A 25,800-nucleotide genomic window follows, 5' to 3' on the forward strand; every position below is an offset into this window, starting at 1 on the left:
AAGTTGAGTCATAATTATTAGATGGAGCTCACATGTGAGTAAAGCAAAGGAAATCTGTTTTCAAACATGGGGAAATCAATTAGACGAAACAGTTGAGACAAAGTATCATTGGATCGTAATATGGTTTGAAATCTTGTTAGTTCAGTATCTGGAAGTCATTATTGATTTCTGGTTCAAGTTTCTGTTAGCTCTTTGAAAGTGTCGCCATCATCCTAATCTAGGCAAAATTATAACGGTAAACATTTTATAGTTATAATTTTGACTAGAATATTTTGATATTTTGCAATTCCGTCGTGAAACTATTTACTTTTCCTGTCATTCTAGAACGACGAAATAGCCTACTTTTCTGTACCAAAAATAACAGAATCGAATAGCAACACTTTTCAAAATAAATGCTGAAAAGTTCTACTTTTCAGCACTGAAATGGGTGCTGAAGAGTTGAACTTTTCAGCAATTGTATCGAAAAGTAACACTTTTCAACATTTTTTTGTTTTAAACGATTTATTGACAAAATACATGAAAATTCGACTTAAAATTTCACTCAATGTTGTTTTTCGAAATTGCAAAAAATGTTGTATGGAACTCGTTGCAAAACTTGATTTTTTCAGCACTCGTCGTATTTATCCAACTCGGTGAACCTCGTTGGATAAATGTACAACTCGTGCTGAAAAAAACCTCTTTTTGCAACTTGTTGCATAAACTACTATTTATTAATAGCATAAAATATTTTAAAGTTTTGTCAAATTTCAATCGCAAAAAAACATAAATTATTTATTAAAATCACAGACTCCTAGCTAAGCGAAGCGAATTAGAAAGCAACAATATATTTTGCTAATAAATAAAATTTCATTGAAAAAACGTTCATTTCTGCATTTTTTCCATCGAACAGAGAAATTTTAATAGTATTGTTAATTTTTAATCTTAGAAGAATAGATCAAAAAAAATGAAGCAGGCGAAAAAAATATTTTAATTTCATTGATACCTTGCAAATTTGTCACAAACGCATTTTTTATGTTATTAGCATTTTTTTTATTTAGCCTAAATTTTTTTTTTTGCAAAAATTGCAATTGAACCGTTGTTGTGATTAATATTGATGATATAATTGCAAACTGACGAAGAAATCGAAATTTCCATGCAAATTTTTTTCATCATTGATGCATTTTTATTTGAAAGTTATTTGTTTGCTTTTTTTGTTCCTCCTTTTTCCTATCTATATATATAAAAAAATTCGATGGTTTTGTTCGAACGCTAATCAGTTCAACACGGAACGTCGGATCGAGGTGCTCTTTGTTGCGTTGGGTTCGTATAAGTCAAAGGAAGGTTCTTACGCCAAAAAGTTACAACTTTGGCCACTCTGGAACCGATTCCGGAAAATCTGCGGATTGTACGGGAAAAGTTACGCAAACTCAAATTTAGATCACAGGAGGCTGAATTATCAAACAAGCAAGAAACATCAGGAAACCAAAAAAGGGCAGGACGAAGTTTGCCGGGTAAGGCTTGTTTGACCATAATTATAGTTAGTCCATCAACTATTGGGTAAAATATAGTAAAAATTGGCACACAAGTTCTCAAAATCATCTCTTTTGACTATAAATTGGCCTATCAATCACTTCTTAAATTATAAAATGAATAGTGCTAGAAGCTAGATTTTGAAATTGCGCTAATTTCTTTTTATAACAATTGAGACTTTGTTGGTTGAACTTATTTGATTTAAATGCATATCTCAACAAGTTATCGACAAAAGACCACCAATTCTGGATTTGGGATATTGTTTGGAAGTGGCATTTATGGTATTGACAGAAAGAGCGGACCATTTTTTTTTTTCAAAATTTCTTCACGCAATAGACTGAGAAAACTCAGTTCTCAACATTGTAAACAAGTTGTTCATGAAATTCGGAACCACCAACAAAGTGATCCAGTTTCCTTGTTCCGAATTTCGTCCACGTTGATTACGATTTTGGGAACTGATTTTCCTCCGTGTCATTTCTTTCTAAAACGAATATTTCGACATTTTAGCTTGTTTAAGCTAAAGAAGGTATTAGACTACGACAAACAAACTCGCACTTTTTTACAGTTTGCCTGCTTTGTTTGTTTGCTGCATTTGTTTGAAGAAATGTTACTGTCCAATACCAAGAAGTGCGAGTTTGTTTATCATAGTCTAATACCTTCTTAACAATATTATTGAAAAAGGTGTTAACGGTTATACAACAGAAATGACCAGTACGACAATAAATCGATTTATATGTAAAATTTGCAAAAACTTTATTGTGACCAAACCCATCAAAATGACAGTTTTCAAGTTCGGCATCGAGACTATTAATTATTATTTTGCCTATCAAGCGTCTTCAATTATTGGTTCAATTTTGTTGTTGAATAGACCTAGTTTATATAGGTTATAGTACGGCCCATGATTGAAGAAACGGCTGACATCCAAATCAAAATCAAACTCTAACATCCACTGTTGTCAAAATCGAGATAATCCCGAAAAGTGGTAGAGGACGTTCCAATGCATCTTCTGAAACTTGAATTCGACTAAAATATTGTTTGGTTTTTAATGCCGATGCGAACAAATAAATGGCTAATAACGTCATGATTTGAAATCCAAACACTTAGTAACATATCACTTTTGTTATAGCTGGCAAAAAATCATGTAACAAGTTGGAAATGTAGAAATATCATCAGGATGTAGTATAAACAGTCAGTTTTAAGAGAATGTCTGCAAAATATGTCTTTTCTAAAAAAATTTCATCAGAATTTTAAAATTAGAATGACTTTTTGTGCTTCAAATCCCGGACACTTATAAAAGTTGATTCGAAATCCGGACACTTTTGCTTCGAATTCCGGACACTCAACTTTGCTTATGAACCGCACAATTTTTTACGGAATTGTTAGTGAATGGCATTATTTAGGTCTCAAATAAGCTGTTAACATCAAAACAATCGAGATTTTGTATAAAAATTTGCTAGAATTTAAGGTAATCAAAGCCATAAATTTCTGCTTTGTCTTCCCAGTGCTTCGGGCGCCTATGAAATATTTCAGTGAAATGTTTCACTTTTTTTTGGAAAACTTAATAATTTATATTATATACTTAAATATTTTAGCAATAACTACAGCGTTCAAACAAACTTTAAATGAAAGTTGATGTTAGAATTCATCAAATAACACAGTTTTGACACTCATAATGCGAACTTATATCCAAATAATTGATAAAACAAGATGAGGTGTTCGGGTTTTGAAGCGTCCGCGAATTCGAATCATGACATTAACCGAATCATCAATTATGGGCAGAGTAGCTTACATTGGCAACGTGAGATTCAAGTTCCTAAATTGATTGCATAAGAAACACAATATTCAGGGAATCCAACATTCAGTGATTCAGTAATGAAAAGGTGTATAGTAATTGACGAAATTATTTTACTAGGCATCTTTTTTCAGCAGTCCTGATGAATTCCAACAAGAAAAACACAAAATTCAGAGTTACGCAGGGTGATGTTGGGATTTTTTTGCTAAACAGGTGAAACGAGAACTCTTTTTTTGCAATAAACACTCCAAAAGAAACTTATTCTCGAAATTCTCTTGGTTTGTTAAATATATCATGAAGTTGTTAGAATGTTGAAGTTTACTGATATCAAGAATCTTGTTATGATGAACAAATAAGATTTTTAAGATATTTATGAAATAATTGAACAGATACCATTCATCCTATGATGCATCTTCCACTAAAATTCCCTCATCAAATCACCAAATTTCATAACTCCAAAAACCACACCGCCTAAAAGCTCGGCAAACCTCATCAAAATAGCCACACCACGATCACGATGAAATTTCAGCTGCTGCTGTGGTGGCAATCACGGGAATCAAATCAAATTTGGACGGATTGCCGGCCGGGCTAGAGATTTCTTCCCAATCCGGGCCAAGAGATTCCTTTGTTTGGCTGCTCGTCGAAATAAGTGCATTCTCAGCTTCGCTCGACCTTCTAACACGGGGAGGGGGCATCTGGTTTTGCTGGACTCGCCGAGAGCTCTGTGGCAAATCAAACATTCGCATTTGACGGCGGTGCCTTGTCTTCTTCTGGAGAGTTGCTATCGCGGTGGAAAATCAGGTTAAGATGTGGGTGGGTGGGGAGGATGATTTCTGGAAAACTCCGCTAGAAGCGGGTCAGCAGCGGATCGTGGTTCGATGGATGCAATTTTGGGTTTGCTAGCTGAACCAATCTCAAACAAATTCTTGGGGATTTGGCGAGGGAGGTAGGGAAATTCTTCGAAACGAATGAATTTGTTTTCGATAGATGCCAAAGTAGGAGGTTAGACGGTGTAGGTCAAATTTTATAGAACAGTGCTCTATTATAATTTTCTGATGGAATGCATGAAAATTTGCATGGTAATCGAAATGTGAGTTGGTCTGCAATTGTATCTATGTTATTACCACTTAAATTCGTGTTTTTTTTATTTCAGTTCTAGAATTTTTGTGTTCGTTCCTTGCCTAAATTTCACCTTTAAATAAATCAACACCTTAAGCTGACTTTAAAAACTCGTGTAATCACACCATTCTCGCATCATCCACTAGGACAGGTGTGGACAGTAACGAGAGACAACTGGCGTGGAAAATTCATCGTGAAACCTCTAAAATGGGCATCACCGACCATGTGACAGGGAGACGGGTCGTCAGCAAATTATGCACACGTGAGTACGTGCCATCCACACACTAACCGATTACACGTCGTTGTGAGTAAATTTGATTACTCGAGTTTTTCAGCATGGTCCAAAATTGTTGCAATAAAAAATTGCACACAACAAAAACACAGTAACAAGTTGCATGATATTAATTGAAACCATATTTTCCATTAATAAACTTTCAAAAAAGTTTTTGATTAAATTGTGAAAATGGTTAAATTTCAAAAACATGAAATTTTTCAAAAAAAAACCTGTGATTCACCAAGCAAAATCCTCTTGTTTTCTGGTTTTTCTGTCATCGCGATTTTTTAATTCACATCACCACCAAAACAGAGCCATCAGCCATCATCAATTTTAAAGCTGTCACGCCCGGAAACATGGCACAGAATGAAGCCCAACAGCACACAAAAAAATGAGCATCGGATGTATGGAAATGGAACAACGTTGTAAGTTTTCAGTCCACATTTTTGGGCTTTTGAAAAATCATTTATTAACGTGGGCGAGCTCGAAACCAAGCGCGCGCACACACACACACACAAGCCAAACCACAACGTCGATTTTTGGGTAAAATATCGTTCATTGATTTTGAATAATAACGATGGCGAAATATTCACGGGTAGTCCGCGGCCTGAAGGGCGGTGGGGGGAGGAACAAAAATGCGAATGTCATTCTTGTAAATTCGCACATTGTGAACCCTCGCCGCAGGCTTTTCTTCTTTTGTAATGGGATACAATTTGTTTGTTTATTGCGAAACATTGTGAAATTTCAAATTTGAAAATGAAAATTTAAAATTTTGTTAATTTTTAACAGCTTTTCATGATGTTCAAAAAGCTGGGATTAAATTCAGTATTTAATACGTATAACTTGCAAACAAGTTTACTACACAAAAACGTGATTGAATGAGAACTTGCGTGCAATACACATACTGTGAAACACCGACATCTGGTGGTAAAAAATAGAAAGCACTGTTTCTATAAAAAGACATACATTAAAAGGAACTAATTTCAGGTCCGAAGATTCGGAATCGAATCGCTTTTTTCAACAAACGTTATCTAAATTTCAATCATTTTTTTTGTTCTGTCAATAGAAATATAATGAAATATTATTTGCTCAAGTATGGCTCATAGTTTGCTGAAAATCGATTTCAAAAATAAAATTTGTGTTCATTCTTAGGTCAAAATAAGCCATTTTGTGTCTTTAGTTTCTCCATACAAGTCTCCATTCAAATTTGGGAGCTGTCCATGAAAAAGTTTTATGAAAACAAGTTTTCGGCAAAATTGTAGCTGTTGTTGTTCATTTGTTTGTTTAGGCAAAAACTTAACCAAAGTGGTCTTTCGCTGCCCCGCCAATGTTTTAGGGTGTGATCAGGGTTGCCAGGTCTGAACCGAAAAAAATCTAGAACAATCATGTTAGCCAAATTGCTCAAAGAAATTAGCGAAATTGTGTATTTTTACATATCATACGGATGATTCTCTACCAACTCACACGAAATCGGGAAAAGTTGCCCCGACCCCTCTTCGATTTGCGTGAAACTTTGTCCTAAGGGGTAACTTTTGTCCCTGATCACGAATCCGAGGTCCGTTTTTTGATATCTCGTGACGGAGGGGCGGTACGACCCCTTCCTTTTTTGAACATGCGAAAAAAGAGGTGTTTTTCAATAATTTGCAGTCTGAAACGGTGATTAGATAGAAATTTGGTGTCAAAGGGACTTTTATGTAAAATTAGACGCCCGATTTGATGGCGTACTCAGAATTCCGAAAAAAACGTATTTTTCATTGAAAAAAACATCGAAAAAGTTTTAAAAATTCTCCCATTTTCCGTTACTCGACTGTAAATTTTTTTGGAACATGTCATTTTGTGGGAAATTTATTTTCTTTTCGAATCTACATTGACCCAGAAGGGTCATTTTTTCATTTAGAACAAAAATTTTCATTTTAAAATTTCGTGTTTTTTCTAACTTTGCAGGGTTATTTTTTAGAGTGTAACAATGTTCTACAAAGTTGTAGAGCAGACAATTACAAAAATTTTGATATACAGACATAAGGGATTCGCTTATAAACATCACGAGTTATCGCGATTTTACGAAAAAAAGTTTTGAAAAGTTATTTTTTGCGTTACTCTTTGTTTCGTCGTCCGTGTCTGCCGCGGGTGACCATGAATGGCCATGATCGATGACGACCAACTTTTTCAAAACTTTTTTCGAAAAATTTTGTTCCAAATGAAAAAATGACCCTTCTGGGATTCGAAAAGTACATTAAATTTCCCATAAAATGACATGTTTCAAATTTTTTTACAGTCGAGTAACGGAAAATGGGAGAATTTTTAAAACTTTTTTAGTGTTTTTTTTGATCAAAAATACGTTTTTTCGGAATTCTAAGTACGCCATCAAATCGGGCGTCTAATTTTACATAAAAGTCCCTTTGACACCAAATTTCTATCTAATCACTGTTTCAGGCTGCGAATTATGGAAAAACACCTCTTTTTTTGCATGTTCAAAAATGGAAGGGGTCGTACCGCCCCTCCGTCATGAGATATCAAAAAACGGACCTCGGATTCGTGATCAGGGACAAAAGTTACCCCTTAGGACAAAGTTTCACGCAAATCGAAGAGGGGTCGGGGCAACTGCTGTGTGAGTTGGCGGAGAATTACCCATACACTAAATGAACAATATTGTTTGGTTAAGCATAGTCTAGCGAAATAACGATTTTTTTTTTTAAATTGCCTCACAAAAAATGACTGGCAACCTGGCAACCCTGGTTGTGATAAGGACAATTAATAAAAAACTACACTCTAAAAAAATAATGTTATTTCTAAATAACTATTCACTCGATTTTAACAAACTTTTTTTATGTTTTATATGGTTTTGTAGACAAAAAGTGCCAACTTCTAAGCTACGGTTTTTAACTTAGTAATGATTTAAAAATCAGGGATTTTTTTTTTTTCAAAAGTTCGTAATTGCCCACAAAAAATATCAAAGTGAATTTTTGCTCAACTCTATTTCGTTCTTTTGTAAGATTAGATTAGAATTAGATAAGAATCAGATTAGAATTAGAATTAGATTTGAATTAGATTAGAATCAGATTAGAATGAAATTACAATTAGATTGGAATGAGATTAGAATTAGTTAAGAATTAGATTAGAATTAGATTAAAATTAGATTAGAATTATATTAGAATTAGAATTAGATAAGAATTAAATTAGAATTAGATTAGAATTAGATTAGAATTAGATTAGAATTAGATTAGAATTAGATTAGAATTAGATAAGAATTAGATAAGAATTAGATTAGAATTAGATTAAAATTAGATTAGAAACCGGGACCGTGGTGTAGGGGTACGCGTGATTGCCTCTCACCCAGTCGGCCTGGGTTCGATCCCAGTAGGTCCCGGTGGCAAATTTTTAGACGAGATTTGTCTGATCACGCCTTCCTTCGGACGGGAAGTAAATGTTGGCCCCGGACTAACCTAAAAAGGTTAGGTCGTTAGCTCAGTCCAGGTGTAGGAGTCGTCTCCCTGGGTCCTGTCCTGGTGGAGTCGCTGGTAGGCAGTTGGACTCACAATCCAAAGGTCGTCAGTTCAAATCCCGGGGTGGATGGAAGCTAAGGTGTAAAAAGAGGTTTGCAATTGCCTCAACTATCAAGCCTTCGGACACCTAGTTTCGAGTAGGAATCTCGCAATCGAGAACGCCATGGCAATGCTGTGGAGCGAATAATTTGATTTTGATTTTTAGATTAGAATTAGATAAGAATTGAATAAGAAATTGGATACTGATTAGAAGTAAAGTAGAATTTTATTGGAGTAATCATACTTTTTTTTAAATCCTAGAAATTTCCGAAAAACTACGTATTTAAAAAAAAAACAAAAAAAGTGCTTTTTTGTTTTAAATATGGATATCAAATGATTTGGACTTTTTCATACATTTCGATAAAAAAACTGGTATCCTTAAAAAAATCACAAAACCACGTATTTTAGTAATTTTAGTAATTGCAATATGGGTATGAAATGATCGGGATTTTGGAAACTCATCGATTGAACAAAATAGTTTTAAATATTTATAAAAATGCTCAAAATTTTCGCAAAACTACGTATTTCCAAAAATATACATATATAGTATTTTTTATGAAGTACTCAATATTTTCACAAAAGTACGTATTTTCGAAACAAAATCAAAATTGTAGTTTTTTTTTACAATGTGGGTATGAAATGATCAGGAATTGTAATGAAACTTTTTTTTTTCAAAATTTTTCTAAATTGATGATTATTATTATTGATTTCTAAAAAATATCACAAATTGTTTTCACATAATAAAAACTAGTCTTGTGAAAATGTTGGGAGTTGAAAGTTGTTATTCAATTTTTGGTGCAATAGAAGTATTGCATCATTCCGATTCCAAAATACTTTAGTTTTCTTTAGTTTGCATGATAACTCTCATGTCGACTCTCTGTTTGTCAATATCCAAGGGACCGTCGAGGAAGAGAATCATCAGTTTACAGAACGATGCAAAATGAAGACTCGATTGAAAATATTTTTACTTGATACCCAGCTATGGGAGAGAATCATGGCAACGTCCATCAAACAAAAACAAACTAATGTCAAACACCCTTCAAAGCTTCGTTTCGCCAAGAAAAATATCTATGCAAGTCATGAGAAAGTGAAATTATTGACAACCGGAAGAGATTTTTAAAGCAAACAGAATCCAAGGGACCGTCGAGGAAGAGATCCTTCAAGCAAGGGAAAATATCGAGGAATGAAGATAATTGAAGTATGCAGATTGAAGGGACTGAAGAATTCATCGATAGGCGGAGAATTATTTATATTGAGAAGATCGACAGCCAGATAGTCGACTGTATATACTTTTTAGCAAAGACACCAACCAAAACGCTATTTTCTCTGCAGATCGCCCGAGGGTTACTCCGTTTTGGCCAGGTCTCATCATCATCGATCATTCAGAAAATTTCCAATTTGTCAACGACAAAAGACTGCCCCACCTCCGGAAACCACCACCCATTTACCCAGAGTCAGTTGAGTTACCCAAGGGGAAGAGTGGTCGGGGAGAAAGTGGATTATTTTTATTCCATTCATTTAGTTACTGCACGCGTAAGTTGCTTCCAGGATGAGTTATTGGACAGTCTGTGTGAGTGTGAGCATGTCTGCTTGTGTGCTTTGATTGTCCAGGAATTTAATTTACTGCAACGTTTGTTTGCTCTGCAAATAGCAAAAGGGACATTGTTGCGGTGATTGAAATGAAACATGCAAAAATGGAAATTGTTTTCCATGGAAGGTTGAAATTCCTCAAAAGTTAATGTTTTGGAAGCCAGGAGATTTAATAACAAACTTGCATGCAAGAAATTACTTTAAAATGGAAAGATAGCTTGCATGCAACAGTTGAGCTATGATACACTGACATCTGGTGGTGAAAAGGAGAAACAACTTATCTTTCAACAAACGATTTCAATTTGCTCAGCTGTTCAGCACCATTTTGATCAAATCTCAACGGAAAAAAAGCTGCGGGCAAGCAACTGCCAGGGGCGTCCCCAAAACCACGGGCACGATAGAGGACACTAAATGACCACTTGCGGTGTGGCGAGCCAATCGCGCACATTTCGCGATAAATTTGCTCCGTCGTCGTCGTCGTGACACGGTAAATTTCAATATTTATATAATCGAATCGCGGGCGCGACCACGTTGATTGCTAAAATTTATGTTCCTGGTGGTGCTGATGCACTGCCATAATGCTCCCCGAACACACACAATTTCGCCGCCAGATGGCGTGCGTTTGCTCACACAGTCAGCACTGGCCAGTGTTGCCAATTATGGCCAAATGATTGGGAGGTGTCCTTTTTTTCGGGGGGAGGGGGTCGGAGTGGGGGTGGAAAATGTTCGGCTTTCCAAATTTGCGATTGTTGAACGAATTGTGTGTGCGAGCGGTGTGGTGTATCGTTGTCAGAGCAGCTTGCACCATTATTGCCATCACCATTAGAGAGCTTTATCTTTTTTTGCTCTCTCTCTTTTAGAACGCGAAAAAGACACCCCCATTTGCGAGTGCGTGTGTGGCGTGCGTTTGTTTTGTTTGGCCACGTGGCCAATTTGTGGTGGTGGTGCAAATGTTGTGTGTGCATGAATAGTGCGTGTGCCAAATAGTTATGCTGGTGGAGCCGAATTTTCCTAATGCCGGTGAATTTTCGACATTTTTTGGTGGTGCCATTCGGGATTTATTTGTTCGGCTAAATTGCATCGATTGATTGCAGTTTAGGGGGAGAACAATCGGCAATTTTGGGGGAAAATTGGTTTTGGCAAACTGTATAAAATAAGCATGGCATGCTTCAAAGCTCTCTAAAACTTACTAATTTTGAGAAATTTAGAATCTATGTCAGTGTTTCTTAACCGGTGAGTAATTTTCCCCAGGGGGTAAATTTGATTATTCTTGGCGAGAATGAGTATTTGAACTTTGAAACTTCAATAAATTTACAATTATCTTTGAATTTGTTAATTTCTTTCAATAGCTTTTTCTTGGGTGTCATCTTTAAAGGTGTTTAAAGATAAAGCTGGTAAGTATTGTTTTTTTTTCAAAATTTCGGTACTTAACCCTTTTTAGAGAAAACTCATGTGAGTTTCCGGATTTTTTCAAACATGAGTATTTCTTGAAAATATGCAAAGGATTTTGAAGAATTTCCTTCAGCTTTGAAATTGTTTCGATCATGAACCATTCTTATTTTTTTGTGCAAGAGATTGATTTTATCGTTTTTTGTCGGTTTAAGCCTTTTTTAAACAGACCTTTGAAAAGAAAATGAAATTTTAATTTTAATACATATTTTTGAGGATTTGGATCCATTCAAATCATTGAGAACATAATTTGAACAATTCTCTGAGATTTCGGTCATTCGATTTTTTTTGTATTTTTTAATCCAGATGAAACTTTTTTGGTGCCTTCGCTATGCCCAAAAAAGCTATTTTGAATCATTAGTTTGTCCATATAATATCCCATACAAATTTGGCAGCTGTCCATACAAAAAATAATGCATGAAAATTAAAAAATCTGTATTTTTTGAAGGAATTTTTTGATCAATTTGGTGTTTTCGGCAAAGTTGTAGGGATAAGGACTGCACTGAAAAAATGATTTACGGTAAAAAAAATTGCTGATTTTTAAATTAACTTTTTGTTATAAAAGCTTGATTTACAAAAAACACAACTTTTTATTTTTTGATATGTTTAAGGGGACATCAAATGCAAAATTTTTAGAAATTTCAAGGTTGTGCAAAAAGTCCGAGTTACCGAGTTATGAATTTTTGAATCAATGCTGATTATTTTTCTAAAAATCGAAATATAGGTCGCAAAAATTGTCTACTTCATTTTTTGATGTAAAATTAAATTTGCAACCAGAAAATAATCTAGTTAAATTTTGATAAAGTGCACCGTTTTGAATTTCTTGAATTTCTTAAATTTCTTGAATTTCTTGAATTTCTTGAATTTCTTGAATTTCTTGAATTTCTTGAATTTCTTGAATTTCTTGAATTTCTTGAATTTCTTGAATTTCTTGAATTTTTTGAATTTTTTGAATTTCTTCAATTTCTTCAATTTCTTGAATTTCTTCAATTTTTTGAATTTTTTGAATTTCCTGAATTTCTTGAATTTCTCGAATTTCTTGAATTTCTTGAATTTCTTGAATTTCTGTTTTTTTTTTGAATTTCTGGAATTTCTGGAGTTTCTTGATTTTTTTAAATTTCTTAATTTTTTTGAATTTTTAAATTTCTTGAATTTCTAGAAATTTTTGAATTTCTTGAATTTCTTGAATTTCTTGAATTTCTTGAATTTCTTGAATTTCTTGAATTTCGTGGATTTCATGAATTTCTTGAATTTCATGAATTTCTTGAATTTCTTGAATTTCTTGAATTTCTTGAATTTCTTGAATTTCTTGAATTTCTTGAATTTCTTGAATTTCTTGAATTTCTTGAATTTCTTGAATTTCTTGAATTTCTAGAATTTCTTGAATTTCTTGATTTTTTTTTTAATTTCTTGAATTTCTTGAATTTCTTAAATTTCATGTTAAAGCAATTTTTAGATATTTTTTCGAAAAAAGTCAAAGTTTTAATTTTTTTTAAATGAGTGCACATTTTTTTTGAAAAGCTTATAAATTTTGCTTTTTTGAACTTTGTTGATACGATCTTAAAATGCTGACATTGGCAATGATCGTATGAAAAATCATGCTAACATATAAAAATTATAGCTATTGATTGCTCTTATAATTACATGAAAATTTTCACAAAGGTACTTATTATTCCTGTATTTAGAAAATACAATGTTTCTCGAAAAAATGCTCATAAATATTGTTATTGCAATATGGGTATGACATGATCGGGATTTTTCATACAATTCGAATGTATTTTTTTAAATACTAAAAAATTTCACAAAAATACGTATTTAAAAAAAACACCTCCAAATTTTATTTTTTAATGATATGGGTATCAAACGATCGCAATTTTTGCATACATTTCGAAAGTTACTAAACAAATTTTTGAAAATACTGAAAAATTTCACACAACAACGTATTTTTGGAAAAATACTCAAAATTTATTTTTTTTACAATATGGGTTTCCAAAGATCGGATTTTTTATACATTTCGAATGTAATAACAACATTTTTTTAAATACTAAAAAAATCCACAAAACTACATATTTTCCAAAAAATACTTTATGTCTCAGTTTTTTTTCAATATGGGTATCAAATGATTTGGATTTTTCATGCATTTCGAATATAGTATCATTTTTTTTAATTATACTCAAAATTTTCAAGTAGCTACATGTTTTCGACAAAGAAAACACTCAAAATTTAAGTTTTTTTACTACATTGATATCAAACGATCGGGATTTTTACATACATTTTGAAAGCTGAATTTTGAAAATACTCAAATGCTCAGAATTGCAGTTTTTCGCAATATGGGTATCAAATGATCGAGATGTTTCAATAAAATTCGAAAGCAATTACTTTTTGTTGAAAATATTGTTTTTTTTTTCACAAAACTACGTATTTGCTAAAAATTACTGAAAATATCACAGTTTTAAAATTTATTATATTCCAAAAGTTTGAAAAATGTTCGATCATTTGTTACCCAACTGAAATGTCGAGTAAGATCGATCATCCGAAATCTCATAAAAACCATTGCTTGAAATCGCTTCATCAAAAATGGCATGTTGAAGAAGTTTAACAAACTGCAAATTTGGAAATGGTAAAAAAGTTTGAAGAAGCTCCGTCTTGTAGTAATTTGAAACATGAAAATTTAAGAGCTGCAAAACATGACAGATTTATAATGACTTAACAACTTTTCAAGCATGAAAATTATTGTTAGCTTGAAAAAGGTCTGTAAAAACATGAAAAGGATTGAACCTCGATGCTTGTTCGTGAGTTTGAGTTCTTGAAAAAGCCTAATTTATTTTAATTGACCTTGCAATATTTTTCAATGTTTTCTTATACTGAAAAGCTTGTTGAAAAGTTTCTAAATTTTTTTTATCTTGTAGGAGATCTTTAAAAAAAACATAAACCAGCTTAAAATTTCGAATTTCTGGCAAATCGACATCATTCAGTTTTCAGAAGAGATTTTCCCGTGTTTTTAATTATTCAACGGCACATCGCTGTCCCGCTTCAAAAAGCCAAACTTTTAATCAAACCGGCTTATTTGTGTTTCCAAAGTAACGAGCTTTTGATACGAGCCGCGCCGGTTTTTCATAATTTGCAACAACTAGCTGCTTGCAATTTGCACCACTCGAATAACATTCTCATTCATTCGCGCAAATCCAAATCCCTCTGAACTAGGTTTGTGCAGAATTTGCTACGATCATGGGCTCGATTTCTGGCTGCAGGGTTTGACGATAAGCTTGGTTCGTTTGAATTTTTTGAGAGGTGTGTTACATTTGATATTTTTTCACTCCATTGAGTATGAGAATTTGAACAATTTTGAAAATTGCACCATTGAACAAATTAAAAATTTTGGCTCATTCTAAATTTGATGTGCCCTAATGTGCTTATCGTCTAACCCTGGCACCACACACAATCGCAGGCATATCGTTGGCAAATATTCAATTTACTAATATCGCCCCCCTCACACTCTTTCTCTCTCTCCAGGATTGCGCAACCAGACTATCCCGCGTGAAGTTGTTGCGATTGCACCAGCTGCAGCATCCCAAATTGATGTAACAATTTGTGCACCTACTGCAAGCTACACGGTTATGTTAGGACACGTGCTCACCGCACAAACAAACATGATGTGGTTGTGTCGATCCCAAATTGCGAAATGAATTCATTTCCCGCTCGTGTGTGTCCTCTGTCGATTTTCCGATTTTTGGGTGCAGTGGGAGCACGTTGGTTTGGCAACGGGTTTTGTCACTTTTTTGTTTGATTTTTGATTTGCCAAAGAAGATTTTTCATGTTGAAATTAAGGATAATGGACGATTTCCAAGATGCTCTACAATCTCTTACTTAAAAGACAATAACTCAAGCACGACTCAACCATTCAAGCTCAAAATTAGCCTTAAGATGTGGAAGATGTTTGCCAAATGATGTCAGTTCAGTTTTCCGAAAAATTTAAACATTTTCGAGAAATCTCAATTTTACGGAGTCTTTCCCTTAGCCCTTAATGTGATGGCTTAAGCTTTCAAAACTGACAGGACAAAAAGTGTCGAAATAGCTAGCTGTTACTGTTTAGGATATGCATTTCGATTTGGAGGAGGAAGGAATTGGATGTTTTCCGCTGGGCCTGTGCGTGGGAGTGTGTAATTTGCAGTGCATATTGCGATTTTACAATTTGTATCGCAAAACTCCGGCTGGAATGCGTTGTAAAGGAGGAGTACACACTCGTAATACATTTTAGGATATCGAAAATGAAATTCAATGGCTTTTCTGGGAAGTTGCATATTGGCATTGATTCAATGAAAGCTATAAACTGAAGAGTTCTCGGAAAACTTATTACGAAAATATTTATTCAGAAATGAATTTGTCTAGACCTTGAATTAATAATTTGAAACCAGATGAAAAATAATTAAAAGAATAAGATTCTAGCCTTTTCTAACATTTGAATCGTGTTTTCAACGATCATAAAATTCAGTTAGATTTTAATGAGACTTCACAACTTGCTAAATTCTTTAGAAATGGGAAAACTTTTCTCCAAGGCTTTTCCCTTCAACACGTACCATCTAACATTCCCACAGAGTTGCCAATCACGTGCTGAAACATAAGTAAATTTTCCACAAATTCAATTTCTTACGAGCAGAAGCAAGGTGGCAAAAAGCTCGGTCGAAGACGACGCCACCACCATCATCAACTGCTAACCACAGACACGGATCGGAAAAGCTCTTCGACGACAGGACCTTCAATCGATGATGCAATAGTTAGTTGGTTTTTTTTTCGCTCTCTTTTTCTGCTCAGTTTTCCCACAGTCTGTGCGAATGTTGCCACATTGCGGGCGGATTCGAGGACGTTATTGACTTACAGAGCGCAAATTCGACAATTGTTGGAGTGTGGACGTTTTATTCAAACTTTTTTTTTTGCTTCTTCTTTGGCAACAATGGACCAAAATTTGATTCCAGAAAGTTGCTCCAACCGACCATCTTTAAAGGAGTTGGCAGCAGCACTTGGAAGTTATTCTATTTGACAAATACTCTCTTTTAACGGAGCGTTTCAGAGTTTAAGGAAGAGGAGTGCACTGTTGAAAAAGTGATTTTTGCTGAATTTCTCATCTTATTTTCAATTGAAAAAAGGCACGTTAAAAAAATGCAAATTTACATAAACATTTCGGTAAAATTTGTATATTACTGACATAACTTAATTTCATGTCAAATTCAAAATGTTATTTCACCTAAAGAAACGTGTAAAATTACATGCGTTCCGTGTAATTTTACATTATTAACGTGTACGTTATTTTAGTATTTAAACATGTTTTTTGTAAGTCGTCAAAAAACACAACAAGTAAATCTAGAAGGCTACAAATGTTTTGATGTAATTTTACCAGGACGTTTCACATTGTTTTCATGTAATATTCCCATGTTTTTTGAACTGTGCAGAAAATCCCTGCAGGAATCTCCCAGAAAAAAAAGAAAAAGACAAAGTCCGGCGAGACTGACAGACACAGTGTCTTTTGCTGGCCATCAGCCACATTATGCTTTTGCTGGATGCCTCTCATCAGCGCCAAAAGCTCCCGGGGGACACAAAAGACAAAGTTGGGAGGAAAAGTTTGGGTCGCCAATTAAATTATGCCGCGTTTGGGGTCATGTTTGAATTAAGTTACTTGTTACTTGGTCTTGAGATGAGACACTTTGGGATTTTTTTTGTCGACATCTTGGTAACTTGTTCTTGTGGTAGCGCTTAATTGGACTTGACTTTAGAGGCAAAGTCACATAGGAAAAGTTTTCCTGCGTAAGAAGAGATTTGATCTGAGTAAAATCAGACCCTCGGGGAGCGTTTGAAGTTTTCGCTGGGTCAAAAAGGTGGACTTGAAGATTACTGTTTTAAAATGTCATTTTTAAACAAATAACTCAACTCAACTCAACTCAACTCAACTCAACTCAACTCAACTCAACTCAACTCAACTCAACTCAACTCAACTCAACTCAACTCAACTCAACTCAACTCAACTCAACTCAACTCAACTCAACTCAACTCAACTCAACTCAACTCAACTCAACTCAACTCAACTCAACTCAACTCAACTCAACTCAACTCAACTCAACTCAACTCAACTCAACTCAACTCAACTCAACTCAACTCAACTCAACTCAACTCAACTCAACTCAACTCAACTCAACTCAACTCAACTCAACTCAACTCAACTCAACTCAACTCAACTCAACTCAACTCAACTGAACTCAACTCAACTCAACTCAACTCAACTCAACTCAACTCAACTCAACTCAACTCAACTCAACTCAACTCAACTCAACTCAACTCAACTCAACTCAACTCAACTCAACTCAACTCAACTCAACTCAACTCAACTCAACTCAACTCAACTCAACTCAACTCAACTCAACTCAACTCAACTCAACTCAACTCAACTCAACTCAACTCAACTCAACTCAACTCAACTCAACTCAACTCAACTCAACTCAACTCAACTCAACTCAACTCAACTCAACTCAACTCAACTCAACTCAACTCAACTCAACTCAACTCAACTCAACTCAACTCAACTCAACTCAACTCAACTCAACTCAACTCAACTCAACTCAACTCAACTCAACTCAACTCAACTCAACTCAACTCAACTCAACTCAACTCAACTCAACTCAACTCAACTCAACTCAACTCAACTCAACTCAACTCAACTCAACTCAACTCAACTCAACTCAACTCAACTCAACTCAACTCAACTCAACTCAACTCAACTCAACTCAACTCAACTCAACTCAACTCAACTCAATTTCACTTTAAAGCATCCAAATCAAACTTTCAGGCCTAAAATTACTCCTACATTACACCAAGTCGTGACCATGTCAAACGTTTACCTCAGTTTTACGATACCTCAGGCGAGGCCCTCCCATTTGGTGGAGCTTTATAGAAAGAGCTGCAAAACGTTGAGTAATATATGAAACTTTGAGTGCGACGCGGGGTCGGTGCCATACCTTTTTGGGAACCAAAACCATCCCCGGAAAAACCAACAAAACGCTTTTTATTGTTACATTAAATTTGCTCCGGCAACAACGACCCAACAAGTGAGTTCTAGTTTCATCAACACCAATAAAACTTTATGATCCTTTCCCCTCCCCTCTGCTTTCCCTGATTCGTTTTACAGTCGTCCTCAAAATCCCCAAACGCACACACACCCAAACAGAATTGCGTGGTACATAGCATGCGAAAAACTTGTGATAATTATTCCGAAAATTTGTCAACGACTCTTTACTAGTTGCCAACAAACGCGTTTTTGGCCCTTGGCTTCGAATTGCTTTTTATTGCGGGCCCACACAAATAAGAGGGTCGAAATTTGTGGGGGAGAAAAGCGGGGGAAAGAACTCATTTTAATTACCCCCCCCCCACAACTCGCCAACATTTTCCACCTTTCCGGTTTCGTCCTGGTTCAGTGGACAGTGGTTGCAATACATTGTTTTTATTGTTCATTCAAAGCTTGAATTCAATTTATTTTTTTGTTCACTGCAAGACAAAAAAAAAATAAAAATTAATATTTAAATAATTATGAGATATTTTAAAAGCTTTTTGTCCAAAAGTTTGAAAACGCGTTAAACAAATGAGTGCCAACGAGTTTTCCGCTAGGAAAAATTCCAGCTTTTCTGAACAAACAAAACCAAAAAAAGGGAAATGAAGAAAATCCAGAAAAAGAAGGCTAGCGAAGCCACCCAAGAAAACGGCGGCCCGAAAATGGAGAAGTAATCATAAAATAAATCAAGGCACACGCCACCAACAGTCGGAATTTTGATTTATGTTCCGGCGCTTTATGTTCCTTTTCCCCCACCTCCCCCCTGAAACCACCCACCAGTAAGAGTCGGAAAAGCTTCCACATTTTCCACGAAAAAAAAAGGTGGGGGAGGGCCTCCTCCAAGTCACAGCTCATCACAGCCGAGTTAGTTTCGGGAAAAATCGTGCACTTTTGTTTGCTTTTTAATGGCAAACTTTAACTTTACTCCGAATTCAGGGAAAACTTGCGAGGAAAGAAAAAAGTTTCCTTTTAGCTTTACGACCTCCCGGATTTGCCATAGTTTCTGCGCGCAGATAATTATGTCGTTTTGATTCGCAGGGTCGCACATTAAAAACAAAAAAAAAGGCCAAGTTTGAGATGAACGACTCGAATTATCACGTGACGCTTTGACGCGGTCGTATTTCATTCTGACGTGACATGGATTGTGACTCTTTTTTACGAGAGCAGCATCGTCAACATGGAAAAGGTCGTTCTTGAGTTTGTGGGCGATTTTTTAAGTTTGACTTTTGAGAAAGGATAAGTTATCCTGTTGTGTTTTTGAAAAGATTATTATTACAGTTTGTTTTTGAGTTTGGTTCATTAACGTTCAAATTTATTGGATTTTTTATGAAAACAGATTAAAGTGTTTTTTCGTCATTTTATAGCACTGCACTTAATTTAAACCTCTACAACCCAACCCCGCCTTTAGACGGGCTTCGATTTAAAAAATCGCCAAAACATATTTTTTCAAGCCATTTCTGATCTTTAAAAAGCATTGGAAGAAAGAACTCTTAAAATTTTAGAAAAATTATAGGTTGGAAGTTTTACTTAATTTATGTGACTTTGCCAATGTTTTTAAAAATGTCATTTTCTTAGGGGTTAACTTTGGCTGTGTTTATCATTAACATTTCCTGTATTTTAAGTAAAAAGGAGTATGCAGTAATTTTTCTAGAGTCCTAGAATACGCATTTTTGTACAATTAAAATGATGATGGTGCCATTTTATAGCAGAAAATGTAACAAGAAAAAAAAAAATAAAACGTGACTGTAAAAACATGAAAAAAAATGTATAGGCAAAATGTAATGATAGGAGGTGGTAGAATCACGGTAACGATACGAATGTCATCCACATACAAAGCGAGTGAAGTCAAAATCGAACCAAGTTTTTAGCGCATAGCATTTGAAAAGGTCGTATGCGCATCGGACATAAATTACATAAATAAAAACTTTTTTCAGTTTTTTTCTTTAGAAAGATTTATGTTTAATCCCAAATTTTAACTAGGGGAACAGCATATAATTCCATCGAGAACCTAATGTTGGCATATAAGCACTTTGGTGTTCAGTTACAGCTAGTTTAAGGCATTTTTGACAGAAATTTAGTTAGTATTCTGAAAGCGTAATTTATATTAATACAACGGACGAAATATCAAACAAATTTTTATTTTTTTTTTCGGGAAACAGAAGCTATTCAGTTTTTATTTCAGATCAGTGTGTTATGTTGTTTTTCTTGAATGGCCATGTTTTATTGATCTAATAAATGTTAAATGTAAAAAAAAAGTAATGCTTGTGATTATCTCGCATATATATGCAAAAAAAGTAATAACCGAGGTAGAAACTAACAAAAAACATAATTTGGGAAAAATTATATATATATTTCATATGAACTTTTCAAAACCCGTACGTAAACAATATTGACAGCGTCTCTGGTGGGAACTTCTGGAAACTGTATGCGTGTCAGATACCTGGGTAGAATAGGCCAAATACTACAAAAAAAAAAAAAACTAAACAAGATAAATGCAAATTAAAATGCTCAAAATGAAACATGAAAAACGTAAAACAAGAGAAGTAAAGTTTTGTAAAACAAAAGTTCTTCAAAACAACCTCCTGAACACGGGAAAAATAAAAAATTTCCAAAAAAAAATAAGGCAGTAAAGGGTTAAAATCAAAAAGTTGACTGGTTACGGTTTTGCTCAAAAACTACCTTCCTAATACCGTCAGGGTAACATTGGACAAAAGTAATTTTTCATGGTTTTGGCAATATTTCTGAATCTAATGAATGAAGTTCAAATATCCTTAATGGATTGTATACAGGATACATTTTCAACTCGTCTGAAAATATCACATCCTGAGAACAAATTCTGGTGGAATAAAACTGATTTTGGTAGAGAAATTCTGAAAGCGCCTCAGTCAAAAGTCCCCCACCTCCTCCTCCCCCATTCAAAAAAAAGTAATTGCCAAAACATTTTTTTTCAATGTTTAATGTAATAAACGCATTTTAATTTCGTTACAAATATTGCATATTTAGACTACGGATCAGTAAATGAGGCAAAACCTCTTAATTTTTAATTTATCATAGGTTTGTTGGTATTGCCAATTTTTTGAAGTCAAAATGACAGTCAAAATGCATTTCCAATAAGTCTCAGAACAATTTTGAGGGCTGATTATACAAAATAGGCATGTGATTATTAGAAAATCGGTATCTTGGAAAGGAATTTTCTGATCGATTTGTGTTTTCGGCAAAATTAGAGTATTTTGAGTATTTGGAGAAAAAAAACTGCCAAAACATTCAAAATTTGGATGAACAAAGAACCGTCATTTTCGCTTCGTTTGATACCCATACTGCCATATTTTTGAAAAATACGGTATTTTGTGAAAATTTGGGTGTTTTCTAAAAAAAAACTGTAATAAAGTGTAAAGGCATACAGAATTTCGTTTCGTTAAATACCCATGTTGCAAATTTAAAAATATTGAGTACTTTCGAAAAATAACGGTATTTTGTGAAAAAATAAGTAAGTTCCAGAAAAACCTCTAGTAAAGTGAAAAAAAAATTGGAGTGCTTAAAAAACGGTATTTTACGAAAATTTTAGTGTTTTCCAGAAAAAAAAACTGTAATAAAGTGTAGAAGCATACAACATTTCGCATGGCTTGATATCTATATTGCAAATTTTGAAAATTTGAAAATTGTTGAAAATACCGTTTGCATTTTTAAAATATTTCAGTATAGTCCACTTAAACTAAAAAAATACGGTATTTTGAAGAAAAAAAATGATACCTGAAAAAAGCATACAGACTTTTGCTTCGTTTGGTACCCATATTAAAAACATTGAAAATTTAAGTATTTTCGAAAAAAGCACAATATTTTGTGAAAGTTTTAGTTAATCCCAAAACAATAAAATTTGAGTATTTTCCAAAAAATACAGTATTTTGAGAAAATTTTATATAATCAACTGAAAAAACATACAAACTTTTGCTTCGTTTTGTATCCACACTGCAAACTTTGAAAAATTTAGTATTTTCGAAAAAATACGGTATTTTGTGAAAGGTTAAGTTTTTCATTTAAAAACTCAGAAGAATTTAAAAAGCATACAAAATTTTGCTTCGTTTGATACCCATATTGCAGACATTGAAAATTTGAGTATTTTCGAAAAAATACGGTATTTTGCGAACATTTTTGTTTAAAAAACGATAACAAATTTAATATCATATATAAAATTAGTTTCATTTGATATTCAATGGTTATTATTCATTTAGAAAATTTCTCAAATATGAGTTATTTCGAAAAAATACGGTATTTTGTGATCAATTTTGAGTATTTATACTCTGAAACCAACTGAATTTTTCAAAAAATATATTCTTAGTGAAAATATTGAAAATTTAACATGATATTGTTGAAATAACTTGGTTTAAAAAAGGTTTTAAAAACAAGTTATTGGTCATTATCGGCAATATAATTATCGAAATAATGATAACGATATATTGTAACCATTGTCGTTATTAAAAAACATGGCATTTTTTTAAATAAACTAAATGGAAGGTATAAAAACGATTATTTGTAATTTTTTAACCAGGTTTTAAATGTTTTACAAAAACACGACTTTTCCATAAACTAATAACTCCTAAACCAGATTTTGCACCATGACGCTGTATGGCTCAAAATACAGTATGTAAAAAAAGTATTTACACCCCTTGGGCACTATGCACATATTGTGATGAAACATCTAAACAATTTAATGTTGACAGAAACCTAGTACTACGTTTTGTTCAGAAACTCATGCCAGACATTTTGCTACAAAAAACTCATGAAAAGATGATTTCTATAAAAAGTTATATAACAAATACTATTACGAAACTAAAAAAGGTGCAAAAAAAGTTTGTACACCTTTCGAAAAATTAACATAAATAATGTTATTTGTTGACAAATCACCATAAATCCAGTCTCCCAACTTCAAATAGGCATCCTTGACTGATTAAAAAAATAATTTGGGTTGAATATAAAGTTTACTTACTACTTAGTACAAAAGTTTATATAACTCTGGAAATTCTATATAAAACTTATCTAAACTTAATTTTGCAAACTTTTAATTCAACTAAATGTCAATATATTACCATAGAATTGCTAAATAAACATTTGGGAGTGGGTATAACACCGTTTTGGGGGTCTTTGTATCGATAGAATAGATTTTTCGTTGGAATTTCGTACCAACCCGGAATTACGTCGTCGGAAAATCCGCCGGCATCCGAACCGGTCCACAATTCTTAAGTCAACCTATGTGGCATCGGAAAGGGCATAAAATTTCCGATCTTTTGATACCCATACATCTAGGTTTTCTATAAAACCCACGATTTTAAATACCTAGGTAAAAACGTTGTTATGGTTTTGTTTGAGCAATCTGCCAAAAATGTATGGAATTTCGTAATTTTTGTTCTCGTGGATCAAACTTACTTTTTGCCCAGGTATTTAAAAACGTGGGTTTTATAGAAAACCTAGATGTTTGGGTATCAAAAGATCGGAAATTTTATGCCCTTTTCGATGCCACATAGGTTGACTTAAGAATTATGGACCGGTTCGAATGCCGGCGGATTTTCCGACGACGTAATTCCGGGTTGGTACGAAATTCCAACGAAAAATCTATTCTATCGATACAAAGACCCCCAAAACGGTGTTATACCCACTCCCAAATGTTTATTTAGCAATTCTATGGTAATATATTGACATTTAGTTGAATTGAAAGTTTGCAAAATTAAGTTTAGATAAGTTTTATATAGAATTTCCAGAGTTATATAAACCTTTATACTAAGTAGTTAGTAAACTTTATATTCAATCCAAATTATTTTTTTAATCAGTCAAGGATGCCTATTTGGAGTTGAGAGACTGGATTTATGGTGATTTGTCAACAAATAACATTATTTATGTTAATTTTTCGAAAGGTGTACAAACTTTTTGCACCTTTTTATTTTCGTAATAGTATTTGTTATATAACTTTTATAGAAATCATCTTTTCATGAGCTGTTTGTAGCAAAATGTTTGGCATGAGTTTCTGAACAAAACGTAGTACTAGGTTCCTGTCAAACTTTAAATTTTTTACATGTTTCATCACAAAATGTGCATAGTGCTCAAGGGGTGTAAATACTTTTTTTACATACTGTACGTATTTTAAGTCCCCCATTTTTTCAAATATCTCAAAAATTGAGAAATTTGCACTTTTAGAATTAAATTTTAAGTCATAAAAAGTTAAATAGAAAAATAAGATTTTTGTTCCGTGTACCTATTTTTCTGAAAAGTACCGTAAACCGGGGTGACTTTGATAGGATTTCAATTTGTTTTTAGAACATTTTCCAACAGGTAAGGTTTTTCTCAAGATTATTGTTTTTAAAACATGTACTGGGGAATTATTTTGGAAAAAAAGTTTTTTCAATAGTGTTTAGAAAAATTGTTACGTTAAAAATACTTGGTTTTTTATTCCGGGGTGACTTTGATAGCCATAGTTTTTCTAGTTAAAATCATATTTAAGATGTTCAAACTTTATTTGTACGTTAAATGTACCATCACTAAAGTAGCTGATATAGTTTGTAAGAAAAAAAATCAATGTTTATATTTAGTTAACTAAGTTTATAAGCTTTTTAACAAAATACATATAAATTTTAGGTAAAATTGTTAAAAAGTCTGAATTTTGCCTGAAATTTGTTAAAAATTGTTTTGTTTATAAAATTATCGATTTATATTGCATTTTATACTGAATTCGAAGCACGAATCACAAGTTTTCACATTTTACATGAAATTTGTTCAACTGAATTTGCCTATAAATTTGGAGATTTTTTTAAATTGTGTTTCAAAAACACATATTATTTATTATTTACAAACTTATTTAACCTTCTCCTAGTGGAAAATTGTCCAAAGAATCCGAAAATGCATTCCGTTTTCCGATTAAAAATCATGTTCATTGAGAAAATCATGACACTTTGAAAAGTTTAAAATAATGACTTTCATCCACATTTTCTTAACTATAGTTAACTAACTTTATAAACTTTTTAAAAATTTATGAAAAGTTCTTCATGAGGTACTTTGAACACTTCTCTACCACGGTCAGTATGTTTCTGAACCATTCCTTACGTATTTTAATTGTACTCTTCATTTTGCGGAAAAAATCGCAAACCTATCAAAGTCACCCCGGCTATCAAAGTCACCCCGTTTTACGGTACTTATTGTAGCTTATTACCTTGCTGAAGACACCAAATCGATCAAAATATCACTTTTCAGAATTTCAAACATACGCATTTTGTATCACTAGCCAAAAAAATGTATGGAAAATCTAACAATGCAAAAAAAATTATTATGACAAAATTTTATCCAAATCATTAAATGAAAATTTAAAAATCACGAAAAAAGATCCGATATCGTAAAATGGAATTAATCATATTGTGATACTTTTCGCTTAATATTTCTCAAAATTGGG

At 33.4% G+C, this 25,800-nt stretch overlaps 1 protein-coding gene across 2 annotated transcripts in view; it reads right to left on the reverse strand.

The window, feature by feature from the left end:
- Positions 1 to 25,800, reverse strand: part of LOC6043742 (hemicentin-1) — a 521,196-nt gene that overhangs the window by 207,397 nt on the left and 287,999 nt on the right. The window lies entirely within an intron of this gene.

This window comes from Culex quinquefasciatus, chromosome 2, assembly GCF_015732765.1.
Source record: "Culex quinquefasciatus strain JHB chromosome 2, VPISU_Cqui_1.0_pri_paternal, whole genome shotgun sequence".
Lineage (NCBI taxonomy): Eukaryota > Metazoa > Arthropoda > Insecta > Diptera > Culicidae > Culex > Culex quinquefasciatus.